General features: G+C 35.9%; 1 long non-coding RNA gene across 1 annotated transcript; it reads right to left on the bottom strand.

Moving 5' to 3' along the window:
- Window positions 1–9,386: 9,386 nt before the first annotated feature.
- LOC141279947 (uncharacterized) lies at window positions 9,387–11,705 on the bottom strand. Its single transcript, XR_012334756.1, has 4 exons — window positions 11,412–11,705; window positions 9,912–9,968; window positions 9,709–9,772; window positions 9,387–9,422 (listed from the first exon to the last, which is right to left on the bottom strand). It is a non-coding gene; the product is annotated as an uncharacterized lncRNA (long non-coding RNA).
- Window positions 11,706–24,756: the final 13,051 nt, after the last annotated feature.

The raw sequence follows: 24,756 nt of genomic DNA, 5'->3' as shown, positions 1-24,756 counted from the left end.
CGTGTGATTATCACGTATTGGTTACTCAATTGTTTTGTCCTATTTTCTTACCATTGTCGCTTCGGTTTAGGGATAGAGTTACATAAAATGACATCCATACCCAACCCAACTCTAACCCTAACGCCAGGCGACATATAAAAAAAGAAATCAGAAAAAAATTGTATAAACCAATGTATAAAGTGACATTCACCAAATCTAACCCTAAACTGAAGCGACAATGGTTTAAAAATAGGAAAAAGCAGTTGAGTAACTAATACGTGATAATCACACAAAAACAGGAAATCGTTATACGATCACGAAAAAACGCGGAAATTGTGATAATATCATGAAAAAAGAATTTAAAAAATACGTGACTATATCACGAAACTTTGTGAGGCTGGGTAGGATAACTGATGGTAAGCACACAGTAGATGGTACCCATTGACTTCGATAGTAGGAAAACAAATATTATGTAAGTCAACGGGTGCAAGTCTACAGTGTCATTTGTGACCTGTGCTGCCAAAATGAGTGGGAATGCACACTGTCTAATTATGAGCTGCAGGGAAAAGAATAAATGTTGATTTTGGTTGAAATTGAGGTACTAAGTACATTAAACACTCATTTATCGATTCCAATGCTCTAAATACTGTAGCCATTAAACATCTAAAATGATCTTTATTTGTATGTTTTCTGAGAGGTGTACCATCCTGCTAACCTATTCAAAGATGTGTGTGACATTTTGGTTTCAGTTTTAAAACATGCAGGAATGAGAAAATAACATGCATGGGTCACATTACCAAAATATCTTCTTTTATGTTTAACAGATTAAAGAAACTCATACAGGTTTAGAACAACCTGAGGATCATAAAATGATGACTGAATTTTCATTTTGGGGTGAACTATCCCTTTAACTGCCCTAAACATCTTCTAAAGCAGAATTTCCTATTAGCAGAGTTTCTGCCAATGCAGACAACAATGGATATGGGGTGGGCTGACTGCGGTTGAAGGGTCCACAAGGTGGCAACACTTTTACACATGCATCCGTGGTTTTGATCAATAAAGAATGTCTTGCAAGCTCAATTGTGCACAAGATGGAGAGGAGGGCATAGGTACACCTGGGTCTTTACAATAGGTAGCATCCTAACCTAATTGGCCATAAATGACATATTTGAAATGCTCTATGCTCTTTGGCAACTGTATTTTAATTACATTATTACTTTATTTTAATGACATGCTCTTTACGTGAAGCTCATAAGAAACACGTCTTAAGCTATAGTTGCAAGGCTAGCACTGCAATATTTAAAGAAGTGCAAATAGTTTTTTACACTGTGGATTATGTACCGTGTTAAATAAAATACATTTTTTATAGCATTAGCCAACTTAGGTTTTATTTTCATTTAAATACTGGTCAAACACAATGCAAGTGTGTTGTGTGGTGTTGTGTAACGGTGGCCTGCCAGTGTCGTATTTGCTCAGTGAAACACGAGTGCTCATAAATAAGGAGAAGTGGCCTTGCCAGATGAAAGCTGAAGTCCAGTTGTCTCTTCCTTACCAGCCTCTTATTAAAAGCCTTTTACATGTAAACATTACCGCCTGTAAAACACAAAGTATTGCCTTGCCTTTAATTTGACATGTTTCCTCCACATGCCCACTTATTTGCTTTTGTTCTTTCCTGATATTTGTAACATTTGCTTTTGAAGCCTTTGGTAGGATGTCCCAGAAATGCTTCCAGGTTCAGTTTATAAAAGAGATTACATAAATACCAGAAATAGATATAAGTGGGAAAACATAATGTACTGAGATAATGGAGTAATAGTCATTTATCTTTTAAATGATGAATTTCCTTTGTCGTTTGATTTTCATCTGACAAATTTGCTAAGGAAATCGCTGGCACTTGATGAACAGGTTTTTGAAAGTAAAAAATAAACTGTTTTGCATTTTGACATTTTCACATGGTAAATGAGGTATGGGAAGCTTCGTTTTCTCTTATGTTTATGCAAAAGAGGCTTCTGCTTCTGTTGAAAATCAAAAAGACATCATGAATACTTTTTAATAACACTCAACATAATCATTTGATAATGATCTCTCTCATTTCTTGTATGTTTAGCATCAGTTTGACAAACCAGTGTGTAAGGAAAAATTTGTTTGTTAAAAAAACTGTTGCAAGCAAATTAATCTGATGCAATATGCCATTGAGATTTCTATTTATAGTACAATATAATATTATTTTAAGACAAAGCCAGTGAGTTATCCCCATAAAAAAATATATATAATTAACCAAACATATATAGTATATACATATTATTCATCATTCTTTTTGCCAAATTCAGACATTGTGAAAGCAATTTATTAGGCCTGAACTAGAAAGGATCCATTTAAATGTCTTGAAAACTTTTGGTATAGTCATGTGGGCACACACAAAAACAACATTTTACTTAACTTACAAAACTTTATCATTTACATTGTAAAATGACCTCAGGTAAGGTTTTGTCAGTTTGAGTTCATCTCTGTAGACAATTTGGTCTCCAACACTATAGCTAAACCCCCACATATACAGGTATGCACACTGAGGCACTGGATTGTGTGTTTATGTCTGTCCGTCCTATATATGCATGAAAGGGAAAGCATCTATTCTAGCTTACCTGACCTGACCCATAACAGAAATCACCTCTTGTCATGACAGCACTCGGTTTTCAGGCCTGGGGCCGAGGGACTTGCTTTGAAGTGACACACTACCTGTGTGCATGTGAGTTACAGAGAGAGGTGGTGAGCGAGATGTAAAACGTCCTGATATTCTTTCATAAAGAACTATTTTTGACCAGGTAGATGTTTGATTACAGTGGATTGTTGTTGTATGTCTGTGTGTTGGGAGGTGTTTAGAGCCCTATTGTTACAGACTAATGAATGAAGCTTAGATGTATGTGTTTGAGTGTGAGGTGATAGTAATCTGAGTCTTTCACTCTCTCACACAGAATTGTTTTAAGGAAAATGGAGACCCTTCCTCCTGGTGACCCAAGGTTCACACATCTTCTCTGATGTGTGTGGCACAATGCATTTGTGTGTCAGTATCTTCTGTAAGGCTGCCCTATAGCGTTCCGTCAGCAGTGAAGACAGAGGAAAGACACGTCACACCTGTCCAGAGGAAAAGTGATTGGTTATATCAATAATAAAGTTCTAGACTGATATCTCTCCTCATGCCTGTCTGCTCCGGATGTGCAGATAGTGATGAATGAGATGGATGAGGGTCAGGAGAATGAAAGAAGGAGGGAAGTGTGTTTTTACTGACAGAAGAGTGATTCACCTACCGAAAGAGAGGTCAGCACCTTCTCTAGAGTGCATGCGGTCAGTGTATTAAATAAATGCCTGCATACATACATTAAAATTCACACGTAGTGAAATTGAATCATTTCCGTGATTGATTGCTTAGTTTTGCCTTTTGTATCATGTTTTTGCAAAACAGTGAAGAAAAACGCCATCTCTGATTCTCTTGGACAAAAATAAAGGGTTCATTGTGGAGCTACTTTTGCTGAAGTCTTCTGTTTCTCAGATATTTTTCCTGAGAAAAATGCCTCACTAATGTGTCTCGTGATGAGTATTTTATTGATGTCTTTATGTTGTTTAGATTTGCCAAGATGCCAAAGTCCTCAATAAATTAATTGATCATAACAAAGTTTCTCCCAAAGCCATGCAAATGATCTAAGCAAAGTTATTCCTATACCATTTAACATCTCTTAATGTATGTCTTTTCTGAGACTGAGAACTCTATATGAAGTCTCTTAAATTAGCAAGTAAACTTTTCTCTGAGAAAAATTGTTGTGCTGCTTGTATTAATATGAGTGCATGGCAATAAAGTTTTTGTATTCATCTTGCCTATAAAGGTGTGCGTTTGTGTGCAGTAGCTAAGTGTGTGTTAGTCGTCATGCAGAGATGAATGTGTGTTGTGCTCTTATCTTAATGGAATCTGAGGCTGGCTGTTTGTTTAGCTGAGGGCTGGGGTGTGGTAGACTCCATTACAGGGCCTTTGTCATGCTAACCCGTGGCTCAGCGCTCTGCTCCCCACTGGGCTGCAACTCTTTTGTGTGTGCCTTTCTCTCAGCGGGGCTGTCTACACTGCACGGCAGGAGCAGGCTGGGGGGCGTTCTGCCTCTGCGTCAAGCCCCGAGTTTTGTGTGCTCTGTGGGGTCTCTCCGATTAGCAGCCCCTTAACCTGTTTGTGTCACCCTGTCCATGTTCCCCTCCTGTACTGCTCAACCAACCCCTCATCACACCGTGTTTCCCTTTAGCTTTCTCTCTCTCTCCCGTGGACTAGGTGTGTGAGACTGTTCTGCATTGACAGCATAAACATTTCTCACTAATCTTAGGGTTTTAAGGATTGCGTTTAGCTAGATAATGTGTCATTTGGTGTGCACCAATTCCCTTTCTTAACTCCTCAGAATATCAGCATTTTAGTCCAAACACATCCAGTTTCACATCCACAACAGTCTTCAAGAAACCTGCTAATATATATTCCCATACATCTTTAATATAAAATAAAAACTATGTAAATGGATAAAAAATAATACTGTTATATTGTTATGTGTATAACATGGCACTTTATTCTGTCTTGTTTACGTAATAAAATGTTTTACAGTAATTTTATTATAGATTAAACAGTAAAAAGCTACAATCTGTAAGTTTTTTATTAAGTAATTGAGTAAGTAATGAGTAAAATCTGAGGTTAAAGCTGTATCTCTTATATTACGTCACAATTGTAAATAAACAATTTATAATTTGAGCAGTCTGGTCGAACATTGAGAAAAATGATCAGTTTGAAGTCTCTGTGATTACATCACGTTAAGAAGAGGACCTTGTGCAGAGATGGCTTTTATCCTTTGAACAGGTAAGACATCAGCAATGTGATTAATTTTGAAGTTTTGGTCAGAACAAAAGCAGCAGATACATTTTTTGTTCAGGTGACATTTCTGATATGTATGCTATCAGACTTGTAGGATGTAACATTGATGTATAATGACAGATCTGCTTTATTGCAATGATCACAGACACTTTTTTATCCTCACAGAGCAGCAATTTTAAGTTTCAAACAGGCAAACTTCATGGATTGGAGCTTTAGTGCCATGAAAATAATGTCAAAATACAATTCAAAAATTCTCTTGACCATCCTAAAATGACATAGTCATAGTGATGGGCACTCAGACAACAACTTTTATGTATTTTTCATATCTCTAAATTGGAACAGGTACGAAGTCAGATGAACAAAATGAAAATAAGTCTAGTTAATTCTGAATTTGTGCATAAACAATTGGCCAATGGGGTCAGCAAATTTCTTAAATTAAGTGTTTACAAAAAGTTTTTTTGTCTAAAAACAAGACTTATTTTCGTAGGTCATTTTTCTCATGAAGAAAATCTTGATTTAAAAAATGTAAGATATTTTTACTTAAAGCAAGACAAAAATGCTAAGTAAGAAAGTCATTTTATATGACTCCCATATTTTAACCCCTAATTTAAATAAAATGTAAAACACATTGAAACAATGATGGATGTGCATATGAGGTCTATAGTGTTTTCAACATTATCTGGCTCATCATGACATCAAAGAACCACTAGAGCGATTCAAAAGCTGTGCTTTCAAATTACTCTCGCAATATTTTGATCTGTCTGCACAGATCACGCTTAAAGCCAATCACGCCTATTGACTATGGAGTCAATTTGTTTGTGTGCATAACTGTTTGTTTTTTGCTCCATTAACTAATTGTGTTGATTTTAATGAAAGGTGTGGTCTTAAGCTGGCCATGGCTCTGAGGGGCAGATTTGCAGGGGATTTAAGTGACTGCAGACACTAAAACATATGTCTCTCTGGAGGTGGCCACAATACAGAACAGTAGTGTGTCCCTTCATCAGAGCTCTATATGATCTTCCACAGGACACAGTCAGAGAAAGAAATCGACTTAGGCCGGTTATTCTGTGTTTCTTAACTTGAATCACCTTTACATTCAATCATGGGCGTCGGAACCATTATACGTGGGTGGGACAGGACCCACCCACTTTTTAAGACCAATGATAATGGACCCACCCACTTTTTCTCTAATTTAGCGCATTTGTCTGTTCACTTATCAAAGCGCTGTTAGTCCAAATCCATTCCACTAGAGCAGGGATCCCTAACCTTTGCTTTTTTTACACCGCGGACCCGTTTCAGCTTTTAAACATAATTCGCGGGGGTGAGTGGACCCTGAGTTGCTGTTCGAATATAGTGCTGAAAAACCTCATTTGCCAAATGTATAGGCCTAACGTTTTAAACAGAAGTAAATGTCAAACAACCATGCATTAGTGAAATTAATAACTGCTTAATTTATAGTATATTTTCTATAGACGTGTAAAACCATATTATTGCGGATTATTTTATTTTCATTGTTTCACGAGTTTGCCTGCCCATTTAGTCTTAATAATTAACGGTAAACGAACTTAGCTTGGTGTTCTTAAAGGCAGCGCGAACCTTAGGTCGGACTCGAGCCCCAAGTTCAAGACACAGAAGAAAAAAGGAGGAGTTGATGAGAAGAGATGCCAGAAGAATTGCGTCTGTTGCGGAGGCACAGAGACTCCCGTTTTGCTTTTAATGATAATTAACACAGCACTAAATGTGGTTCCTTTTTAAACATTGAAAGTGTATAGGCTACTTGTTAAAATATTATTACTGCTGTAAAATAGTTTATTTTGATTATGGCACGATCGCTGGATAATTTTCAAGTTTTTTTTACAGAAGCCAATTACTTTTCATTTGCGATATGAACGTCTTCACGTATTGTTATTATTTGCGAGGTACATTTGCAGATAATTAATAAAGTCATACCTCTGTTTAATCGATTGTGTTTTAGAAGTACACATGCTCAAACTCTTATGACACCATTGTTTCCCGACGGATACCATAAAATAAAGTGATCTCATTTCCAGAATCTCACATTTATATTTCTCTAAGAGAGAGAAAGAGAGATTGGGTATAACAAATAAAAAAGGTATACAAAAGTTGTATCAGTTTACCTACATTTGTTTTTCTTACCTTTTATTTCCTCAAAATAAAAAAATAAACATTGTAGCCTACTGTCAGCAGAGTAGAGAAAAAAAATGACACACACTGTAAAAAAATTCCGTAGAAATTGCAGCTGGGTTGCCGGTAATTTACCGTAGATATAAGTTTATGTTTTTTACTGGCAACATTTTGTTCAAAGTTAAATGAACATTAAACATTTACAAGTCTTTGTCTTTACAGAGTAAAACTAAAAAAACAGCATCAAGCAAAACATTCTGGGAAACAAAATCTGAAGCAAAAAACAGAAAAAGGTTGATGATGATTTCTGGTCCCCAGAATGCTTTGCATGAGGCTGTTATTGTATAGTTTTATTCTGTAAAGATAAAGACTTGTTAATATTTAAAATGTATTTAACTTTGAACAAACTCTTGCCAGTAAATAACATAAATTTAAATCTGTCATCTAAAAATGTCATCTATTGCAGTAAATGTATTTTTCGGGGGGGGGGGGGGGGGGGGTTATGTGGGGACCCACCCACTTTTCATTTGCTTCCGACGCCCATGCATTCAATTATATTAGTTTTAAGCCATTCTTTCCAGAGAGATTTACAGTGTGATCTGGTTATCAGGTGTTTTTGAGTGATATAATATTTTGGCTCATTGAAATCGGTGAATATGTGGGCTTAGAAAGTCTTTTCTGCAAATAGATTGCAGAATTTACACTACCAGTCATGTCTGCTTTTGACTGAAATATTTAACATAATCTTTGAAACCCATTGATTGCCAGGTTTATGCTTAATAGATTGAACATTTTATAGGCCACTTTAAATGTACAAATGTATGGAAGGAAATACAGTTTGAACTTTAAAGTGAGTTGTGCTGGACAAAGTTTTGTTGTTCATATAAATGAGCCCTGCAGATGTTCATTTGAGGAGATGCTCTGAATTAAGTTTATGTGCATGATAGTTGTTGTTGATAGTTGTTGTCTGGTTGTTTATAACTTTCTTACAGGAATGTCTGCATCACTCTCAGATGTTAAACTACTACATTGCACAGCACAAAACCAGAAAGTGGAAAGTTATATGGTAACATAAGCCACATGAAATTTATGTTACAGTTAATTGCAGAGCTTTGTTGTGTATCACAGAAAGTATCAATTTCATAGCATTGCCTGATAAAGGACCTTTTTGAAATGCCAGGCATGTAAGGTTCACTTGTGTTTTCATTTAGAGAGGCGCTGTTTTCCAAAATTGCACATAGATGTGTAACTGTCTGCTTAAATGTTTTCATAAAAAAAATTTGTTTCTGAAAAGTGAGTAAAACCATTGAGTAATATACACTGTTAACGATTTCCCTGTATTTTTACAGTACGGTACTGGCAGCACGGTTGCCAGTAAGTTACTGTATTTTGGTTTTACAGTACTGTACTGTAATACCATTTTACAGTACACAAACTAGTACTGTATAGTTACAAAGCAGTACTGTACTGTAATTTTACAATATTTTATTACAGTAGTCTATTTTTACAGTAATTTACTGTAATGTCTATATTGACCCATAAATACTATTTATTACTTATTACAGTTAATACAATAATATTATATATAATAGCTAGATATTTAGGTTTAAATCTATAGTTATTAATATGGTTAAAATGCTAAATTAAAACATAATGAATTAAAAGGCAATCCAAGCAATGTTTGTATCAAAATTTTATTTAAAAAAACATTTAATTGAAACAAAACATATTTAAAACAAGATTTTAAACAATAATAAACATATAATCAAGTAACATAAAATAAAATCAACAAGTATAAACAAGTTTGGAGACCCCTGCTGTAACATATTTAACTCTGGCAAATAGAACACTGTTGCATAGTTTGAAGTTTTCAGTTTAAAGTCCATCATCGACTAAAAGAAACCATTTCACTGTGGTAAAAAGAACACTGGCCCATAGTTTTAAATATTCTACTTGAATTTCATTTAACACTAAAAATAAATGCATTAAACTGTGGCAGACAGACCACAGTGGCCTTTACTTTGAAGTCGTCCATTCGAACTCAATCAGGGACTGCATGAAGCTGTTCACATGGGGGTTAATGGCCACAGCTTTTCTCTGCACCAAGTTCCTTGTCTTTTTGCTTGCTCCTTGTCTGGATGTGCACTTTTTCCCATCTTTGGAATTAATTCTATCCAGAAACCTGTTAGAAATATCATAAACATTAAGTCAACAAATATAAGATAGAAAAAGATTCTTAAAAAAACTAAACTCAGCCTTGAATTTACTCCTATTCTGAAACCTTTTGCTCTTATTCTACTGTTCCACACCTAATTACATAAAAATACAGAAGATTCACTTACCGCTAAACAAACTCTTTCCTCAATGGACAGCATCCACATGGATCATGTCATGATTGAATGTCCTGAACAGAAAGTACAATTTTACTGATTTGGACACAACTTTTTATTCTGAAAACAAAATCTTTTGTCAATAAAGTCCAGGGACACCTCTGCTAAATAAATACAATTATTAAATTAAATTTCTTATAACCAAAGTCTGAATATTTCTGTTTGTATATTTCTACATGGCAAACTAAGACAATTGTATACATGTTGTGTATGATCGTGTTACAGTGTTGTGTGTGGGAATTGTGAATGAGTGTATACATGGGTATTTAAAGAAGCTGTAGTGGTAAAGTACAAACTTACCGAACATAATGTGCTTGGTGTGTGTCTGGTATCACCCGTTGTGCCTCCACATCTGCCTTAACTCCTGAAAAGTGCAATGACACTCAGGTAAACTACAAATAAAAAGTCAGCCACATTCCTGTGTAATTTTGCATGTGACGTGAAAGCATTTAATATTGCAGTCGAAAAAATACATGACTTGTAACTGTACATCATGTACTTGCCTGGTGCCTTTAAAGATGATCCATCTTACCCAATCCAGCTTACAAGCAATGGTAAGACTGTAAAAAAGACAAATGTTACAAAATCTGTTAGCCATAGAAATAAGTAGACATTGTGAAGGAAATGGTAAAAGAAAATTTAGTAACACTTTACTATAAGAGTTTATTCCTTAACATTTGGTAATGCCTTAGCTAATATGAACTAACAATGAACAATATATTTTACAACATTAATAATATTTGATAATGTTCATTGTGCAGAGACAAAGTGATTGATTTAAAAATGTATTAAGTGTTTAAATCTAATATCATGCTATGCTAACAAATAAATCCTTTCTGTAAGTGTTTAGTCAGTTGTAAAACAAATATATATATATTAGTTGTAATATTATATATTATATATAAATATCTAAATAAGTCTTTTTTTATTATTATTCTATAACATCTTGTCTACAGAAAATCTCTGAAAATGTCTCGTTTAGTGCAGAAAATAGCGATTTATAGTGACAAGGTAAAAAGACTGTCCCTTTAATGTTTTACCCGGACGGCTGCGGTGTAACACTATTTCACGCAAAGTTTTTTAACAAGTTAGTAGCTAGCTGCTCACTTTAAAGATAAACATGATCGCCTAAATCTGAGCAATCCTGGTGATGCCAGTTTCCTACACGATGTTATAATGGACTATTTTACATCCAGAGATGAAGGATCAGTTGACAGAGACGAGAAGACAAAGGTACGTAAATGCGGAGCCCATTCTCTTTTCGTGCATTGATTTGATGTGTTTTGGAAACTTATATACAGCGTGTAATGCATCTGAAGTGGTGGAAACAATATGCCATAAAAATGTATTGGACAACTTACTGGGCGTGTAAAACGCTTAAGAGAAGATATTCTCTGCTTTTGCTGATATAACGTTACCGTAATATAATAACAACAACAATAAGCGCGGCAATCCCTTTCATTCATCTGATATTAAGATGAGCCCAGGTCTGAATGATATTTGGTCGAAGTTAAAGCTGCGATGAGTTCGATGCATGTATCCAGTTAAATATGAGGTTTCTTGTTTTCACTTCTGTGGAGGAGTTCGGTACTACAGTATGCTGTGTACGGCGTGTCAAGTCCTGTCTGTTTACAACCACGAGTCAGCCTTACCAAACAGTCGAACTTAATACTTTTCTCTGACGCTAACTGAACGGATGAAACGCTGAGATAAACGACCGTTATGCTGGGACCGCAAGACCGCGCTGGCGTGTTGTTTTTGTCCATTTCGTTAAAAATAGTTTCATTGTCACCACACTTTCAACACAATATAAACTCACCAAACCGTCATAATTTAGTTAAAACAACCCTATATTCATTAAAAAAAGGTGTAAAGCGAGTTAAAGCAGCGGTAGACATCTGTGTGTAACGTTAGCTTACTTTCTGAGGGAGATTGAAACTTTGTTGACAACATTCTTAAACTAAAAATTAAGTTTTCATGAAACAGAAATATTTCAAACTTACCGAACTGCCAGAAATCAATCGTCCTCCTTCAGCTGCAGCCAGGAGTTGTGCTCTCTCTCCCTCTGTGTGATTTGACGTTGGCGCACTTTCTCTGATTATTGCAAGTACACCTGGCACATTACAGCAATGGCTACAGCAAGGTTACATCAAGACCAAAATATACTGTAAAATTTTCCCGCTCAAACAAATTTACCCAGAATGCATTATGAACTGCAGTACTGTACTGTAATGTACACATACAGTATAGTACTGTGGATTTTTACAGTACAGTGCTGCTAAATCTACAGCGACATCTAACAGTGTAACGTTCAGTGGTCGAATCGGTTGATTTACGTTCAAGCAAAATAAGGACTGGAATATTTGTGCATGCAAGATTTTTCCAATGGTTGTGCTACAGAAATGCATGAATTTTTAGGAATTATTTCTTTAGCCTGATCATTTCTGCTTACCGTCTACCAGAGCAGAATGTTTAAGTAAGGGTGAGTAGATTATGACAGAATTATCCTTTTTGCAAAACATCCCATCTAATGTGCATTTTTTTATATTAGATTTTTAGATGATAGAAATAAATGTAGAAGTTTTAATCTGTCTGAAGAGCCTGCAATAAATCCCCAGCTATTTGATTTCTTCATATATGTCTTTCTCGTGTGGAGTAACTTTTGTTTCATTTGCATATACTGTAAAACTTTCAAATACAATTGTGCACATGTGTATGATTTAACTTCCAAACAAGTTGTTACTTGCAACATGCATATCTATGTTCAGAACATTATTCATTTATTTTTTATATTTAGTTTTCTTTTATGTCAATTTAAGCACTCTTCATTCTTTTGCAACTGCGAACTCTTCATCATTTAATATTAAATAATTTAATATTGAAAATTTCTAAAAGTTTTGCCCAAAACAATCTAAAGAGCCACTGAGTGGAGATTGTGAAAACCACCCAGATGTGAATTTTTGAACTATGTCCAAAGCATCTTTACAGAAATATAAAAAATAATATAAAAAGAACAATATATATAAGTAAAGAATTTTTTTACACTTGTCAAATTGTCACATAGCAGTATACATAATAGCATAAGCATTAAATAAAAAAAAAATGTGTTGTAATCAACAATTCCACAGTAAGCAGGCCATCGTGTAGAAGTGGAGGAAGAAACCTTGGAAGAAACCAAAGACCATGAACGTCACAGATCATCATCGCTATCTGGTAGGTGGAGACAGCTGGTGACACACAGACAGCATGTGTACATAGCATAGCTTACATAATGTCATTTTGGAAGAATGTGATATCTGATGAAATTCATTGTTAAGACAGTTTAAAAAATCACTTAAAGGTTGGATAAAGGCCTTCATTTTCTATTTTAGCATCACATAATCTGTGTTTTGGAGAAGCAATCCAGATGTTAAAGGGCACCTTTAAATGTTCATGACATATGTGTATGTATGCCATAAGGAGCAGCGAGGAGGTCAGTGTCAGACTGGTGTCAGTGGAATATTAACTCATTCATCTGGGTTGTAATTGCAGCACCAAACATCCACTGTTGAATGAGTGGAGTTCATCGTCTTTGTTTGCCTCTCACCGGGCAGCTGCCCTCGCTGCAGCATTTTACTCTTTTACAGCTTTTGTGGTATTTACAGTGGAGCCACTCAATGCAAACACTGCGTTCACTTTGCCACTCTCACCCCTCTTATCTCCCCTTTCTTTGTTTGAGCGTTGATTTCAACATTTCTGTCTGTCTCTACCTCTCTTTTTTCTCACTGTTTCTCTCTCGAGGGCAGGCATTCAGTTTTATGGGAGCTGCTCTGCGCCCCGCTGGGGCAACAGCTTGACCCAGTCTGTGTCCACCCTGTCCCGCAGGCCTGTGATTGTCTGCCACTAATTGGGAGGAGACTTTACTGCTCTTGTCTACCATGGCCAGCATAACTCGCCTATTAGTCATGCATCAATCAATATTCATCAATGAGTAATCCAGCCTTCAGTCACTCCAGATACACACGTCCACTCACGGGACAGACAGACTGTCATTTTCTGTCATAAGTGGGATGTTTGGTGTGGGGGAATCTTGCCTTTCCAGTGCAACAAATAAGTAATTAGAGTTTTCTCTTTTCAAAAGGAGACATCCTGTCTGTGTGGACTCTAAGAGTCATGTTCACAAAGCGCTTGAACTCTTGAAAACCTGCAACTAATTCACCAACCGCCTGTAATTTAAAGTAACAAGCTAATAAATGTATGTAAAGAGGTCACGTGGTGCTATTTTTCTGATACTATTTTATTATTATTATCCTTAAAAAGAATTGCTTCTTAGTCAAGTTTATGTGAACAAAAAAGTCAGAGTTTACGAATAGTTTCATGATCTCTGAAACCTGTGCTTATATTCTCTAATCCTAAACACTGAGTTTTATGATTTGCTTCTGTAAAGACAATATGTATTAATAACCGAAACGATTAAATATCCAGAGTCTGATCCTGATTCAGATCTATAACCACAAACAAAGTTAATTACAACAACGCTTGCTGCTGTGTTTTTTTTATTTTTTTATCATAAATAATATGCTAAAAGAATAAAGATCTCAACACTTAACCTCTGATTGGAAAGAAATTGCCGGAACAAGCAACCAGTGCTAGATTGTATCACACAAGGACAAACAACAAGCGTGGGAATCAGATGCCAAAACACTGTCAAACTCGAAGAAAGTTATGGTAATTGTGGTGACTCATTCCTGGCACACCCTTTCCCAAAATGCTTCACTTTCCACTACATCTGCAGCAATGCTGCTTTAAAGCACCCCCCACATCCTCTGTCTCCCACCCTCCTTCCTCCTCCTCATCTCTGGCCCAGGGCTTTAATGTGCCCCCAAAAAGTAATAACACATTACTACACTTACATTGGTGAATAACCACACAACAGAAAAAAACAGATTTTATCAGTTTTCCTTCTTTTTTGAAAGAAAGGACTTGAGTTTGACATCAGAATCTGGTAAACAAATAATGTTTCAAAATGTTCTCTTTAAATGTATAATATAACACATATGTAGACAATAGTGAAATTCTAATAAAACTTCTTATGTTAATACATAGTGTGTAAAGGCACCTATTATAAGAGGGAGCCAAAATATTTTTTGATAATTACTTTTGATAAACGTTCACTTGTTCATTTGTGCACTACATGCAGAAATATAAAGAAATTGACTTCAGTAGACAGCCTGATTTTATTAATTTATTTGTTGAATCAATTACTTCTGCAGAAAACAGGTGCAGGTGGTATTCAGTATTTATTCTTTGACTACAAAACCAAAATAAAAAAGAAAGCACCCCGAGAATAAAGGATTCTTAAGCCCAATTTATACTACTAAGTCGATTGTATGCATAGCCTACGCTTAGACGCAAACTCCTGATGCGCACCTCTACAAAAATTTAACAATGCACCAGTTCTACGCAGACCACAAGACATTATGTTTGGTCTGCTAGAACCCCTCCCGTCAGGTCAAAAAAATCTGTGAGGCATTTCCTCGCATAGCTACACATTTCCGCTGGTGACAGTAAAAACAAAGATGGACCAAGTTGAGCAGGTATATTAAACAACTCAAACTAAAACAAAGGCGCTGTATATTTACCTCCATCAGTGCTGATGCTTCCCTTCTGCTTTTGCCTTGATACCCTTGGACATTGTGTAATAGCATGTCAACACAAACAACGATGCAAAAGTATAAATGAATTATACCACAATAATAATACAAGAGCAGGGGTCTTATATTCAAACTGACTTGGGGCCATTTCTGAGATTGCCACAATATTTCAGTAAATGTGTTTAAATATGTTATCTTAAATAACTTTTTCTATTAAAACCTTGCACTAAACTAACAAATTAAATTCCTGAATACATTTATGAACTTATTGTACATTTTTAGCCACCATGTAGTGTTTCTGTTTTCTGTTCAGTCACAGTATTGACTTATTATTAGTATTTATTATATTTCATTAATTCCATGGTTTTATTGAATTTGCTTTTATAGTAATATGTGGAAAAATATTAATAATAAGTTAAAGTGACCCTAAAACGTTTGTATGGGTAGTCAAAACAATGTATATTGCTGCTCTATGTGTAACTGCAAAGCAAGCTACAAAGTGATATATTAAATGATACTTCATTTTATACATATTATACTCATATCGAGATAAGTGACAGCTGCAAAAATACTTCTCCTCATTTTTTCTCTTTTCCTAAAGTTGGCACTCCTTGACATTAAACATTCGCATTAACACATGTTATTAGATGTGACCGCTGCCTTAAAGGTTTAAATTGATAATCAAATGAATAAGAAACTGAGTATTAAACTTTTTTTTTGCGAGCTGGATTATGTTATATTTTTGACAGGAGACGCGAGCCGCAGAGAGGGGCATGGCGGGCTGCAAATGGCCCGCAGGCCAAAAGTTTGAGACGATTGGCGAATAGGCTATATGTCGTAAGTCCTACGCAGAAGTATAAATAGCAATTTTTAAATTCCTACATGTCATTTTTTTACAAAATATTTTTGGTCAGTTTAATGTAATAGTTGTAAGTACATGAGTAATGTTATAAAAAGTCATTTTTTTTTAATATCAAGCATTTAAACTGTAACAAAAATTGCGCTTGGGTTCGAGGGGTGCGAGTCATTCAAAATGTCTCGACTCTCTCATTCCCAAATCTGTCACAGATCTGATGTTTACTTGTACAATATCTTTGCTTCTCCAACACTAATCTACATGCGCTACTCATGTCCCGAGATTCAAATATGGTGACCGTCTCATACATTTCTTTCTCCTTTGTAACAGACACACACAAATTCACATATGTGTTGAGTGGAGACAGATTGGCTGGGGTGTTTCGAAGGTGAAGTTACTCAGATGAGTTTTAATCAGGAAAGGCCTTGTCCTGGACAAATTTGTGGCCCCTCGTCCTAATTCATCTCTTGGACTCCATCCTTGAGTTGTCTCTCGCACTAATGAAAAGGATTCAGTCCACCTGAAGGTCAACTAGATTCTCCTCATCACTCTCTCCTCTCCTCTGCTCCGCTCTCCTTCTTTCTTACGCTGAATTTTTTCTGTATCCTTACTTTGTTTTAATCACTCAATTCTATATTTAAGGATAATTATATAACATATATAATATATATATATATATATATATATATATATATATATATATATATATATATATATATATATATATATATATATATATATATATATATATATATATATATTTCTTATGTATTTATTTTTATGTCCAAACCTGTAAGACCATTTTTGTAAAACACACACATAATGTTTAGAAGAATGTTTAAGATTATGCATACAGAGAGAGCCAAAGGTAACAAACAAAGAACCTTAAATTAAACATATTTACGGGATAATAATGTTAATTTAAAGAATATGTTTTAGAAGCTATGGTAAAGATTATCAGAAGAAAATAACTTAAATGTAAACTTTAAACTTTATTCATTCTCATCATCATCATTATTGTTATGTATTTATTTGAATTGTTGTTATTATTAATTTACTGTAATGTATATGTAACTTTCTGTTCTCTCTTCCAGACATTTTCTTGTACACATGCTTTTATTGTACATAAACAAGCATTATAGTCATGAAAGATTGAGTAAATGATGACAGTACTGTTTTATGTTTGATTAAACTATTTCACACATTGAGTATGATCACAGTCCCTCTTTGGTGGTGGCTAGTATGATTGAGATGAAAATAGAAGGGTACAGATTTCCCCAGGGTGTAATATTTACCCTGATAAACTCCTTGGGGGAGCAATACAGCATCAGTGTGAGGTTACACCAGCACACCCAGAGCGGTCAATACTGGCATGATAACTGCAACCCCATCTGTTGCAGGCTAATCAGTATTGTGAGGTTACTTTATCAATTAAAGGTAATTAGCGACTGTCAGGTTGCATGTAAAGATTGCCGTCCCAGCAGTGCAACAAAAATCCTGAACTTTGTGTCTGAGTACTGGTTTATTTGACACTGCCTAGCTGTGAGTAAATGATATTACAGATTATATTAGTTGTGTCAGACCCTCTCCACCTCAAATTCTTTACTGCCTGTGTGTGCCTGTACAGTATGTGTTTGTGTGACCTCCTCTTGACAGCTGTGATACAGATGAAACATTTATCATGTGTCCAGAATGTCTTCTAATGGCTTCAGAGTTTCTGTATGAAACGAAGAGAGGGACAGCAAATCACACATCAAAGCAGAATGATAAATTCATGAAACACACACTCACACATGCTGCCAACACAGTTGTTGAATCGCTTTAGATTTTGCAGCTTATATTAGGAACAAAATGGACGCAACACACATACATATATGTTTCAGCTATAAGTTTATATATGCCAACAAGGTACTAGTTTGTTGGTATGTGCATACTGTATATATATATATGTCTGTGTGTGTGTGACTGATTCCCACAGCAGTTGTTGCAAGCACAGGTGTGAGCGATTCACACCATAAAAGAAAACAGAACTTGAATGTCCACAGCACACTGTCTACATTTATCTCTGTCACTTCACATCTTGCCTCACATTTTTCAAGTTTCACCTTGAGCTTTGGGTTTGGTGTCAACTTTTATTGCCTCTAAAAGTGGTGTGAAGGGTTGATGACCTTTGACTCATGAGGTAGGAATAGAGTGTCTGTCAGGGGTCAGGTACCGTGGCTCTATTGTCCATGTAGGTTTCCAGAGAGCAGAGCATTCGTGCTATGCCAATCCTGAAATGTTTTTTGACAGAGCATTTATATGATCCTTAGTTGTTGTCCCTTACAAAAACAAACAAAAATGAAGACGATTTGATCAAGTAGGACATGCTCCTGGATCAACATAGTTGTTGTATCTGAACATCTTCTTCTTTAACCAATCAGACTGTAGGATTAGGATTGAGCTTTATTATATTCCTCTGGTTTTGAGGGGTTTATGTTTCTTTGACAGGAATGGCAAAATTACCTGGCCCGTTATCAGATTCTGGAATGAAAAGGCTAATTATCCAAAATTCCATTTTGCTAGATTAATAAATGATCCATTACCACTTATGGTAAAATAAATTTTCTGAAAAAAAAAAACTTAAAGTCATTTGGAAATGCACAATGTACTTTTTTACTAAATTTCCGACCACCTGTTTATGTTCTTGCCGAATGGTCTAGTTAAGTAACAGTATTTCATATTTTGGTGTCATATGTATATTTATGTCAAATGGTTCTCTGTAAGAAGTATGTGTGATTTCACAAAACCCCACTTTTTACCCGGGATTTGTCTCAGAATTATTTGATTCACATTGCTAGGGGTTTTCTGAAATCTGTGTCTGTGTTCACACGCATCCTGTAAACATCCTGTACACGTGACGTGTAATGTATCTATAATCATGCACTTGGTGGAATATTCTGCAGTGACTTAATTTTACTTAGGATCTAATATTTATCTTTTGAGAAACCATCGTATACATTTTTTTTTTATCATAAACTAGCGCAATACTTACCATTCTGTTAAGTTGCCGAACAGTCTCAGTGTCATCATTGATAGTGAGGTGCTCTCTAATCTTCCAATGTTACAAGGTCCCCATCCCGGGATTTATCCTGGAATAGTGAGGAACATTGTTCCTGCCTTTTGTGCACACAGGGCGTGTTCCGGGACTGATCCCAGCAACCTTACTAGGTCCTCATCCTGGGATCATTACTGGGATGTCTTTTCATTCACACAGAAAACACTCTAGCATACAGATTACCTCTCGGTGTGGAAGGGGTTTAAATAGTAATACCAGTCATTTATTACTACAAGGGAACCATCTTATTAATGATACTAACTGATGTTATTTAAACATGAAAGGTTTAGGGGTTGGCTTAGGGGAAGGGGATAGGTTTAATGGTTACACTTTATTTCGATAGTCCATGTCAACTAACTTTCAATAATTTGCAACTTTACATCAACTAACTGTCATTAGCATTAGTAGACTGTAAGGGTTAGGGAAAAGGTTTGGGTTAGTGGAATAAGTTGAAATGCACCTGCAAAGATAGACAGTTGAATGTCTGTTGAGATATCATCACAATAAAGTGTTAGTAGATATTAAGCAGACAGTTTATTAATTCTTTAAAGATTGGTAGTTGATAAGTAGTTGCAAAGTTATTTATAATGAGTAAAATGTCTAAAGTAGACTATCAAAATAAAGTGTTACCGGTTTATCCATTTGTGCTCTATAAAAGACATTACATCTATATAAAGTCTCTATAAATAATGGAGAAACAACACGGCTGTTTGTGTGTGGGTGTGTAAAAACCGTATGTGTTTTAATGTGGGCTTTAATGATAAATGCTAAACTGACAGTCCAGTAGAAAGAGTGTATGCAGCAAAAAGATCGGTAAGAAAAATGAAAATTTGAGAGCCGTCATGGATTTCAGTTACAGAACAAAAGGAAAGAAAAACAAAGGTGGTCGTTAAAAGGGAATGTGGCAAGTGTGTGGCAGACGGCCACTGATCCTGTGACCCTCAGCTGCAGTGGAGCTGCCCGTCTGCGTGCTGCAGGGCGACAGGTGACGCCGCTACCGTTTGCCTATTTGGGATAACTGAAGTGACTCATGTTTCACAGAATTCATGCGCAAGGACGGAGCCACGGCTCACACACATGCTGACACTTTCTACAGCACTCTCACAAGAACGGCAATGTGTGCTAAATACAAATGTTCACATTGGAGGATGCATTCTGTGTTAATGCTGCACTGGTATGTGTACAGGAAAGCACTCACTTTCAACACACACATGCTATGCTAGCGTTTGGCAGACGTCCAGTAAATACTACAGCATCTAGTGATAACATTATCATAGCATACGACTCAGCCGGGAAGATTTAATTATGACTTGAAAAGGGCTGAATTGACAGAGACTACATACTGTATACAGATATATGATATCACCTCAAATATTACATTAAAATATAAGCATATATGTGAGTGTGTTTATAGAATGAAACCCTAATTCTAATCAAATTATTTGCCAAGGAAGTTCCCACTAAATACTGACTTTTCTAGAAGAACCCATTTTCTTCTGTATATTATGTGATATATGTTTATGGTCTTGGGCCACTGATCATTGTGTGTGTCCTCTGTAACCATTTGCTTCAACCTGTGTGTTCCAATTTGTTTTGTGTCTCTGTGTTTGTCAATTAGAATCAATTTGCAAATTCAGCTGCTGGTGACATTTTGCCCCGTAACACCAACACCCTCCGTCGGGCTGCATGTCAGCGTGTGTGTGTGTGTGTGTGTGTGTCAGGGGACTGTTATTCAAAGATGTAACGACTGTGTTCACTGTGTGAGACAGTTGTCTCTCTATGTGTGTGTGTGTGTGTGGCTCTGAATGTTTTCCTTTTACATTATTGTCATGTAAACTCATTTTTAGATTTTTTTGTTTTTAATAATACATTAATTGAAAATGTGTATACCTGTAAACAAAGGTCTCAGTTAATGAATAATGTAAGAGAAGATTCTTTAATGAAATTTACAAAAAATGTACTTTGTGTCAACGTCAGACACATTTAAAAGCATGCTATTTTACTTTGATTCATTCAACAACACTATAAGGTCTTCAGCTATCTAATAATAAAGGAGCTACATGACCTTAGCGTTTTCTTTTGTTTTCCTGCTTTAATAAAAGATTCAGTCCTTAAATTCCCAAATTATCTACGTCTATTTTAAATATTAAGCATATGAAGAGCTCACATTCAAGAACCGCTAAAATTAGATAATATTATTGATTGAATGCTCTTTGCACGTATTATTTGTTCATTTAATACCTTCAAAACACTTCAAATTTGCTTAATTCTTACCTCAAGCCATTCAGAAATACCAGCTTGTTGACAGAATCCATTAAACTATGATTTTCAGCAAAGTCCTCTAAGTGCACAAAAGAAGATTTAAGCTTTGCAGCGAAAGACAATCAAATTTGTTAAAAAACAAGGAAATTACTAATGTGGCATTTGTGAAAACAAGGTATTACAATTACTGACTAATAACCTTTTCATTGCCATTAAAGTGAAATTAATGAATCTAAATTGATTAAAAGATCCTAATTTTTGAGAAAAATATCATGTACATATTAAGATCTTATATATATATATATATATAAAAAATAATGTTATCAGGTAAAGACATCAAACAATGTAGTTCAGTTGATGTTTATTATATATATATATATATATATATATATATATATATATATATATATATATATATATATATATATATATATATATATATATATATATATATATATATATATATATTCAACACATAAAGATAGAGAGAGGGGAGCAAATCCTTCCTGTTGCTTGTCACACTGGTTGCTCCTTTAAAATGACAACATACCTTTACACACCTCTCTGAATCTGCCCTGTTCACACTGTGTTATCAGAGCAAGCAAGAATTTTATCTGAACAGAACGAGCAATAATGCACAATCAATGCACGACTAGTTCAGCTGTCAGGTCAAAGGTGTTTCTCTTATCACCGATCTTTTCTGTTTCCACAGAAAGTATGTGTGTTTTTTGGATGCGAATGTGACCACCAGCTCCACTCAGGCTGTCATTACTCATGTTGCTGTAGGTTTGAGCTCCTGACTCACAACCGATAAAGATGGGTGTGTTTTTGTTTTTGACTGCACACAGATTCAAACTGTGTTTGTGTTATGGTCTCAGAGGTCACTGTTTCTTCAGTTCTTTGTTGTAAGGAGTCGTGTTAATAATTACAGGTTTTGCTCCTATGTCTTCCTGTGTAATTAGCTTGCGGCAAGAGCGCTGCCAACCGTCGACATGTTTGTCTATAAGTCGTCATTTTGTCTCAGATGAGTGCCGTTACTCGGCCATTTAGGTGAGGTGTGACTCATTCCAGCAGAGGGATCTGTTAAATACAGGGGAGTTTAGAGTGGCCAGTCAAACAGTCTCCATGTGTTTGTCAAAGGCTGTCCTTCAACAATACAATCAACACATACGCATATTTACACTGATTTCACTCGTAGCTGTGAGTTCATTAACAGTGTTGGGCGTGTGTTTGCCGTGTGCGCTCGAGATTTTGTTAACTGTCGTTTGTCGGATAAATCAAGGTATTAAAGGGGCAGCAAGAGAAACATCCACGTCCTCGTGTAGGGCTTGAGCTTTGTTGTTTAGTGCCGCTGTAATTACAGGTCTAATGTCAATCATCAACACATTACGTGGATTGTAGTCTCTTACACTTATAGTCACGCACACATACAAACACACGCATACACACAACACAGATATTTTTAGCTACAGAGCTGTTAATGTAATCTACACTCTTGATGACCCTGATTTTAAAACGTTTTCATATAGGAAGTGTCCACTCAGCAGTTCTTTAAAAATGTCAAATAATTGAACGTTAATAGTCCTCAAATGCTCACATAAAGTATTTTTTTTTATTAAATAGTGAAACACATTTCTATATTAAGGGAGTTGCTATATTGTTTATTTTAAACATACAATACATTGCAATAAATCCATTATTACTGTATGTGTTGATGGCTTTTATTTCCTGCAAACTGTCAGTTATTTAAGGCAAATTAGTGGCAATGTGTGCCAGACGTTTGCCATGGGAATTACAAGAGAGTTGTAAAGACAAAGTAATCCATCCCTCAGTTCATACAAGCAGGTTTTTTAAGAGTCTGTATGTTGTTTGTGAGAATCTTCTGCCTATAGAGCTCCTGCGATTGACGTCACGCAGCCTAAACTCCGCCCTCTTAGCAGACAATCTGTAGCATTGGTATCAATAGGGTTGAACAATAATTTTAAACCAGACTGTTTATACCTTACAAACCATAAAAGAGTTTAAAATGTAGAAAACACTGGGCTGATACACATTAAAAGACATTATAGGGATCTGTTATGTTTCATCTATTAAGTCTTGGGTGTACATATCTATATCTTTTGAATTAAAGTGCGCAGAAACTCCTGCTAGCGCCATTCATTTCATATTTGCTCACGGCTGTCCTTGCCTGCCAGTATGGTGGCATAAACAGAATGGGTCACGTGACGTCCGGACCTCTATATATGTCTGAATGGGTGATGTAAACTGCATGTTCATTGCAAAAGTTTGTAAACCTGTTCTTGTTAAAATGAATGAAACTAAATAAGTCTAACTTTAATAGCCTAACTCACTTAAAAATGGTTGACATACAAATGAAATAAACAGTGCTGTTCAGGTATTCAGGTTCATTTAACAGTAGCCTACACTGTAAAAAGTGAAAAGTTGGATCAACTTAAAAAAAATTTAGATGTTACCAAACTGAAGTGAGTTTTTAAGTTGATTAACTTTTCACTTTTACAGTGTAGTTTCACTTTATTAACTGCACGCTGTCTGAGATCCGGGTTTCTGGGCTCGCTTTCAATGTAAGTGCGTGTCTGTGTGTGTGCGTGCGTGCGTACGTGTGTGTGTGTGTGTGTGCGCGCGCGCGCGCGTGTGATCAGTGAACTCTTTTCTTCTGTTGCCTGCATGATGCTCATGATTGCATTTGACCTGTCAGGTCAGAAAGAGGGCACCCAGAGGTGGACTGGGGGTAAATCAACATCTTGACACTCTACACTGCATTTAGGGAGACCCTCACTGACCACCAGACAGCATCCGCCTCTGATTGATAACAGCTATCGGTCACTTATGGTGACATGAGAGCTCCTTTCCATGCCTTCTAAACATTTACTACATGTGCTTTAATCAAACGACAATGTCACAAGACTTCCACTGTATGCCCAGATAAGCATATGGCATTTGATTGTGGGATGAAAGCTTAGCAATATCATGCTAATTTTACTCATGTCACTTTGTTCCTTTTTATGCAATTGATAAACTACAGAAGGTATATACAAAACAAAAAACAAAGTGTCCAAGTGGCCTATGCAAATCTTTAATCAGTTATATATATTAAGCAGTAGGTCACACACACCTACACATTTAGTTTGTTTTAGTAGCGTTTTGAATTGAATTGTGGGGACAGACCAGTGCAATGGCTTACAAGTATGTAAGGTCAGAGTTTAGAAAACAGCGGTTAAATTCGACATGACATTTTTTAAAGATCTGGATTGTACTACTTTTCGATGACTTATACAAGGCTCATTCGTTATCTGCCCAAAAAGGGTGGGTCTTGTGGCGGATGGTTCTTGTGGCACATGGGGCCTCATTTATAAAGTATGTGTACAGTACGCACAGATTTGATCATAAAGTGTGTGTAGTCTGAGCAGATGTATGCACTTTTGCTTGTCCGATTGCTGAAGGTTTTTGGAAATATAAGCCATTCTTGCTGCTTGAAAAAG

This window comes from Paramisgurnus dabryanus, chromosome 13, assembly GCF_030506205.2.
Source record: "Paramisgurnus dabryanus chromosome 13, PD_genome_1.1, whole genome shotgun sequence".
NCBI lineage: Eukaryota > Metazoa > Chordata > Actinopteri > Cypriniformes > Cobitidae > Paramisgurnus > Paramisgurnus dabryanus.
The sequence above is the reverse complement of the archived record's forward strand: the minus strand, read 5'-3'. Positions and strand labels throughout refer to the sequence as shown.